We start from the raw sequence: 8,542 nt of genomic DNA, 5'->3' as shown, positions 1-8,542 counted from the left end.
AGGTACCATGTCAATTCACAAATCGCACCTGAAATTGCACACCCTGGATGCGACTTGTCATGCGATTGGCATGGCCAGCAACTTGCCCTTTGCATGGCAAATTGCACACAATGTTACTGGGGGCCAACACCACTGTCACATCTAATCCGATGCGGCAATTGCCCAACTTACAGTGAAGTTGCACGAGTTCACAATCCAATTGGATGTGAACAGAGCCTACAGTGGCCAATAGGGTGCGACTTGGTCTACGATTTGCAAGTCGCCTGTAATGCCAATTGCATGGCAATCGCAAACAATGTTACTGGGGGCTACCCGGTCACATTAAAGCAGATTTCTAAGTGGTGTTATTGACACCACAGTCACATCATGTGACTTGCATAGAAGTTGCATGATTTCAAAGTCGGGGTACATGGTGATTTCAAGTGCAATTTGCAAGACAATCGACACCGATCTCTCAGCAAATTGCATGAAAAGTAGTGTATTCATTACTCTATTATTACTTGCGGCTCCAACCAAGTTTGAACCACAACAATATGAACGCTCCAATAGCGTGCACATTGAGTGGGACTTGGCATGTGATTTGCACAACATGCAAGTTGTAAATCGTCTGCAAAGTCGCACCCTATTGTCTGCTATTAGAGTGACCACATGGGTGCGTTTCAAACACTGATTTCTATAGTAGTACATGTACTACTTTAGTGGCAATTTGCATAGAGATCTGTGTCAGATGTCTTGAAAATTGCATTAAAATGGTCAACTTTACTGTAAGTCGCAGGATTTGTAAATCAGCTTTGCCCAGAGTGTAATGTTTGGTGATGTTTGATTTCTGGAGTGTTTTGCCAATTGATGGGAAATTCACCATACTAGTCAAATCGATTTGTCATTTTCAGTATTGCATACAAGATGTGGTCATGTGACTGTCTTAACTCATGCGAGAATCTGGAGGGAATTGTGACCATAGTAGCAATAAAGGTTCCAATTGGGGTTCCCTTTCACATCCCTGCTCAATGTTCTGTTGTATGCTGCACACGTACATTTCACTGTATATTTCTTTCTGATTTGTGGGGCCTGTATACCAAGGGTTAATGCAGGTAGGAAGCGGATTCATCAGGTGAAAACACTTTCACCGACCAACTTAAGGTCAGTGGTGGGTGTGGCTTCATTGGGTGTGGGGCCTTGTTTGGCGTGCTCCAAATACAACCTAGCTTATATAAAGATGTGCAGTAGGGAGTGATTTGGCCTGTTACTAGGCCGGGTGGTTTGTGACTAAGTCCTTGCTTGTAGTGGTTTGGGGGAAGAAGAGATTTTGTGCTGAATTGCCCCAGACACCACTCAGGCTGTGTTTGGAAGTGGGCTGGAAATGTTTGCATATTTTTGGCCTTGTAAAGTGTTTGTGTGTTATTGCACAATGATTGTGTTTTTTCTCTTTGCATTGAAAGCCTCACACATGTCAATCGTTTTGTTTAAAATCTGCTCTTGTTTTAATTTTGCTTGCTTATTTAGACTCCAATGCATTTTTCTGACAAACCTGCTGACAAATGTATGTGTAGGGGATTTGTAGAGGCGGGAGGGGATTTGTAGAGGTGGGAGGGTTTTTTTTCACATGCTTTGTTTTCTTGATATTTTGATCTGAAGACTTTTTTTTTTGAATGGATCTTTATACTACGTGATTGTGTAAGTAAATCCTATGTGCATGAAAATGTTACTTGATTCATCTTCCCCTTTGTTTCCTGCTATAACCTGAGCACACACAGTTCACTAGAAGTATCTTTAGATTGTAAGCTCTTATGAGCAGGAGTGTTTTATTTTTGCCACATCAATCCTATTTTTGTGACTCACCAAGATATTGACTGTACCTACTTGTTCCTGCTGACCAAATAAATGACGATATATTTGATCAATAAATATTTGACCGATGTTTTTGTGTTTATTTTATGTTCAATATATGAACAACCTTAATAGTTACTTTGTATACTTATATAATCTGCTCAAATGTAGCTTGTAAGAGCGTGAATATGCAAGTGGGTGCAAACTGGCTTTTTCAAAACCAAAAAAAAAAAAAACCCACTTGCACCACAATATTATGTACTAATGAATGTCACATTCACTGTGCAGCCAGCTACAGGTTTTCTACAATTCGATTTACAGTAATAAAATAGTCCACACTTTGTTGATTTTTGGCCTTTGGCAACAAATATTAGCCAAGGTTAAAAAAAACAAATCAATAAGAAACACACATTTGCGAAAGCTATCATAGCCGCACATAAAAATGCGCGATTGCAAACAAATAAGCACCAAACAGGTGTCCGCATGGCGCATGAACGGCTATCCTGGAAGTCCGTCATCACGTGCGCGCGCACCCGGAAGTGGTTGTGGGGAGTGTAAGTGGATGACAAGTGGTTGGAGGTTTTGTGTTGGTTGAAAATTTTGATAACCTTATTGGCATTTGGACATGGCGAGAGCACAGTTCTCAACTGAGGAGATGATCCTTATATGTACAGTAAGTGTGGCCATTGCAAATATGTTTATAACATGTGAGGGACAGGTAATTGCAATTTTGTGGGTGGGGCCTAGCAGAATCTCACTTGGTGCACATGCTACTTATCTGTACATTAGCTCCTGGGTATTGATGGGTCAATGATATTAACCACTTGCCTACTGGGTACTCCTACCCCCTTCCTGTCCTGGCCAATTTTCATCTTTCTGCACTGTTACCCTTTGAATGACAATTGTGCGGTCATGCCACATTGTACCCATCTTAAATTTATATCAGTTTTTTCAGACAAATAGAGCTTTCTTTGGGTGGTATTGACTTGCTGCTGTGTGTTTTACTTTTTGCTCGATAAACCACAAAATAGCTCATAATGAATAAAAGTCTGTTTATATTATAACATTTGGTAAACTGGTAATTTAGCAACACTGATGTGCGTTGATGAGGCAGCACTGGTGGGTGGCACTGCTGGCCACAGGTGGGCGTAACTGTTGGGTGGCACTGGTGGGCACTGATCATCGGGGCCGACCCCTGCTTTGATAACTGCTGGTTCTCGGCAGTACTTTCCACACATTCTGATAGCGTGATGAAAGTGCAGCCAAGACCCGGCAAATGCATTTCCCGGTGATCAGCGTGTCATTGGACATGGCTGATCACATGGTAAAAAGCCGCTGTGATTGGCCTTTACCACATCACGTGATCAGCTGTGTCCTTAGGACACAGCAATCACGGAGAGCGCGTTCTGCCAGGATGTCATATGACACCCTCCCAGAGCTGCCTGGATGCAGTGTAGCGTTATTCGGCTATCTGCGGTCGCCCAATAGGTAATCAGCTAGGACTTCATGGCTAATCTTTGAATATCTGGACATGTATACTGCGTATAATGCATTACATTCTACAATGTGTTGGTGTACATGGTATTACAGTGTGCAATGCGTTGCTGGATTCTGCATGACAGTGGACAGCGTATCACAGTGTGCAATGCGTAGCTCCATCCTGCATGACAGTGTACAGTGCATTACAGTCTACAATGTGTGGGTGTACACGGTATTACAGTGTATTACAGTGTGCAATGCGTTGTACACTGCAGTGTGCACTAAAGCATTTTACACTCATGCACTGTACACACTAAAGCATTTTACACTCATGCACTGTACACACTAACGTATTTGACATTTTTAGTGTGCAATGCGTTAGTGTGCAATGCCTTGGACAGTACAATACATGTGCATACCCTGAAAAAGGGTCCTGCACATTTTTGGCCCGGATGCGGTGCAATTTGAGGTGTGCAAAATGTTTGTCTCTAATTGCAACGCACACAAATTGCATGTGATTTGCCCAGGAGTGCGGTGTTAGACCACAATGCATGTATGTGAAGCCAGAATAAAAGGATGTGGATTTTGTCTATTTTTACTTGCGTATGTTAACATTATGTAAGTGCATTTTTTTTCTGTTTAACATGCTATAGAAATGCAACATGCATTTGGATGGAGTGTTTTTGTATGTGCATTTTGGAAGTATTCTAAACACACATTGACCCTAGGGCCACACCATATCTTATGCAGGCCATAGATGGGTCGAAAATTGGCCGATTTTTCGTCCGAAAATAAAATCGGCCGATTTTCGGATCGTTAGTGGGCTATTTGTTCGGCCGTTTTTCGGTATTTTGCCAGATTTTTTTTTTCGGTAAAGTTGGAAAAAAAAACGGCCGAATTTGCCGATCGGCCGATTTTCGCGGCAATGATGGGCAAATTGGCCGATTTTTTACTGATAAAAAATCTGCACATGAGCAGTGACCTGCAAGAGGAAGACAAAAAGAAGAAAAAGAAGAAGAGGATGAAGAAGAGGATGATGATGAAGAAGAAGAAGAGGATGATGATGATGAAGAAGAAGAAGAGGATGAAGAAGAAGAAGAAGAGGATGATGATGAAGAAGAAGAAGAAGAGGATGATGATGATGATGATGAAGAAGAAGAGGATGATGATGATGAAGAAGAAGAGGATGATGATGAAGAAGAAGAAGAAGAAGAGGATGATGATGATGAAGAAGAAGAAGATGAAGAAGAGGATGATGATGAAGAGGATGATGATGATGAAGAAGATGATGAAGAAGAAGAGGATGATGATGATGATGATGAAGAAGAAGAGGATGATGATGATGATGAAGAAGAAGAGGATGATGATGATGAAGAAGAAGAAGAAGAGGATGATGAAGAAGAAGAAGAAGAAGAAGAAGAGGAGGATGATGATGATGAAGAGGATGATGATGAAGAAGAAGAGGATGATGATGAAGAAGAAGAAGAAGAAGAAGAAGAAGATGATGATGAAGAGGAGGATGATGATGAAGAAGAATAAGAGGATGATGATGAAGAAGAAGAAGAGGATGATGATGATCAAGATGATGAAGTAGAAGAGGATGAAGAAGAAGAGGATGAAGATGATGAAGAAGAAGAGGATGAAGAAGAAGAGGATGATGATGAAAAAGAAGAAGAGGATGATGATGAAAAAGAAGAAGAGGATGATGATGAAGAAGAAGAAGAAGAAGAAGGATGAAAAATGAGAGGAATTCCAGTATGGCAAAAAGTGTCCCTGCAGAGAGCTCCGCTATTTCTTTGACAGTTCCTTGACATTTACAGCGGTTGCAACATTGTATCTATTTGTTTCCGAATAAAAACATCTGTATCCTAAATGGATACAAATAGATACATTGTTGCAACCGCTGTAAATGTCAAGGAACTGTCAAAGAAATAGCGGAGCTCTCTGCAGAGACACTTTTTGCCGGCTGTAGACGGGATGAAAATCGGCCGATTTTTTTTTTACCATTGCTGGCAACGTCGGCCGCTTGAACAACCAATTTTTCATTTTTTAAAAGAAAAATCGGCCGTTTTTCTCCCCGTCTATGGTCTGCATAAGCATTAGTGTGCCTGGGGGAGGGGGGGACCTTTGGCCTTTCCAAACACAGTAGATGCTCCAAGAATGTTTCCTTGAACTCTTGAAATGGTTAAAAAGGAAAGACACTCTAGATAGCCTGCACTGAGAATTGACTGTCATGATGACGTGTCAATGATTATTTGCTCTCATTTTTCAGGAGTGGTACTGCTTGCGGTTGAAGCTGGTAGAAATCCACCTTCACGTCCTCCACTCACCTTCACTCGTGGCCAGTGGATATTTTGTGGCTGCAGGCAAGAACTGGCATCGAGGACCTGCATAATGACCCTGGCATGCCAGAGGTGGTTTGGAAGCAGCACAGCAATTTGACCATCCCTTTCCTCTATGTTGGTTTTAGGGGTGCAGAATTGCTTCTCGTTCGTGAACGGACTGTCGCCGGATATCAGAGTCCCCATATTTTCAAGATATGTTTTAGCCATGTTGGCTTATTTTTATGTTATTTTCCAAGTGTGTCGCACCTAACCGCACAGTAGTGTGGTGCCATGCGTATTTGTGGCTGTGAATGGGGCTGTTTTTAATAGACGTCTGTAGGTGCAACAACGTTTTCATCATGGTACCTGCGCACATCTACATAGGGCATTGCATTTCTTTGCTGTGCTGGAAAATGTGTGTTCTTGCATGCGTTTCTGCACCACCAATGGTGTGAACAAGTCCTAAGGGCCGGATCACACTATAGAAACAGTCTAGATGTGTTCCTGATGGGTTTTTTTCATGCCCTTTTGGCATGCATGTTTAGTGTGTTCCAGTACATTTTGAATGCGTTTTGGACATGTTTACATTGCATTTTTATATCCCTTCCACTTATTTTTTTCTATTTTCTTTGTATTCAATGTAGTTAGGGACATGTGCGTTTTAGTACATTCAAGGACGTTTCAATGTGTTCCAGTACAGTTCTGTGCAGAAACAATGCAGCGTGGTCAACTTTGTTTACAGCACCTGCAATGCACTGAAAATGCAAGTGCTGATGTGAACTATGACATTGACAACCATATAACCTTCTTTCTGTGCGTTTGTGATGCCGAAAAAGCAACTGAAACACATGTAGTGTGAACTGGCCCTAAAGTTTATTAGAGGTCAGGGAACGGGACTGACCAGGAATTGTGAATTCAATCAGACTAGTGGTGAGATACAATCAGCAATTGTATAATAATGTGAGATCTGAACTGTAGCTGATAGAAAATGAGACACATTCACTTGATCAGTAAATAGATAGTTAAAGAGTGGGGCGGTGATCCATAGATTTGCATATGGGACAGGTGATGGCGGGGTGGGGGAGGGGGTCAAGTTGTATAAGGAGACAGATTTAAAAGAGAAAAATGTTACAATGAAATATACACGGCATGAAAATGGCACATTTCCTAATTGGCAGAAGAGTACATTCATCCACTTTCTAGTCATTAGGCAAAATCATAATTGTTTGATCAATATTCCTGGCACTGACACAACCCAGAAAATTGATCTCCATTTTTTAGGATGTAGCCATGACTGGGATTAGAACCCATGACCCAAGTGCTGTAAGTTCTGAGCTCTAACCACTAAACCACTGTGGGAAACACAGTTTGAGCTATAATGTAGAATAGTTCCATTGTTTGAAAATGATAGAGCGAGCGCTGGTCACATGATATAGACTACTAAAATGGTATTACACAAGATAAATATAACCACGAACAGTAGTGCATGAACTCGTGAAAGGTCATCCACCCCTGTGACAGTGTACTACACTATTGAGCACCTTTCTGGCTCCTGTGGCTGAGCTAATTCCTCCCCAGGACCATTTGGGCACCCACCCTGATGGATGGATGGATGGAGCTGGATGACTAACCCATAACTGCCAGCATACCGCTGCACCCCCAGATGTGTGGAGTGTATAACCCATACACATTAATACTTTTGTTCTGGTGAGTGTAGACCAGTCCCAAGGGTGGTTTACCTTTCACGAGTTCATGCACTACTGTCCGTCACGGAGAGACCACACGTGCCATTCATAGGCACTCTCTGAGTTGGTACTCTCACACGAAGGACATTCCATTATTCAGGAATGATTCTATGAACTTATTTTAGCACCATTTACAATATTACATCATTGTTGCAATTCTTTGCACTTTTTGGTTTTTACATGCGTTCATTATTGATCACATGCATTTATAGCGCTGCACTTGTCTTTACCATAGAATAGTTACGTGATTAAAGAGAATGAAGATATATAATTATATTGGGAAATTAGAAGTATATAAATTATTTGAGATATAAGTGTGTAAATGTTTAACATTTGAGTACAGAATGTATGACATTCATTAGTAAATGCATTAGTTTCCTGATCATTTTGGAGACACAGCAAGAAAATAAATAGAAGAAAATAGAAAATTCTAATACAGGTGTACAGGTGTATTTATAACATTCTAAGAATTCTTTTGCCATCATGAAAACGCCAATGTAAATAAAGCCCGCGCTTGTGCGCCATCTAGCGAACATATCCGGTATTGCACCTAAAAATGTGCCAGTGATAGCAAAGTAGTCAATAGACGCTCGTCAATGAGCTTGCTAGACGCTGGTCAGACGACTGATTGATTGACCGGAGTCTGCCTGAATGGTCAGTCTCTGCTATTACACTCACATCTTAGTGAATCAGGGCCACTGTGTCTTCCTCCAGCAGAAAATATAGCTGCGCTGGAATGCAAGCCAGCGCTAGATCGGAAGTGACGTTGGGACGTATTGATGTCAAAGCGTGATGGGTGGTGACATGTTTCAGAGCTCACAATCGCTCCTTTTTCAAACCATAGGAGGGAAAGGGAGGAAAGGATAGCTATTTATTAGGCATTAAAGGAGGAAGGGGACGGGAAATGTAGCACACATGGAATATTATTATTATTATTATAATACAGGAATACTATTGATATAGTTAAGTGTTGGCAGCTATGGCTTAAATTTCGGTGGAACTGACTGAATAAATACAATATTATGTGAATGATCTGAAAATAAATAAATACATGCGAACTCTAGCTCAAAATATGAAACAAAAAATAAAGTAAAAATAGATAATACAAATAGCTTTGCGAAGATTTGACGCAACGTAAACAGAACTAGAATTCTATCTATCAATCCA

This window comes from Staurois parvus, unplaced genomic scaffold, assembly GCF_062004578.1.
Source record: "Staurois parvus isolate SC_StPar_1 unplaced genomic scaffold, SC_StPar_1.0 ptg000257l, whole genome shotgun sequence".
Taxonomy (NCBI): Eukaryota; Metazoa; Chordata; class Amphibia; order Anura; family Ranidae; genus Staurois; species Staurois parvus.
Note: the sequence above shows the minus strand (reverse complement) of the source record.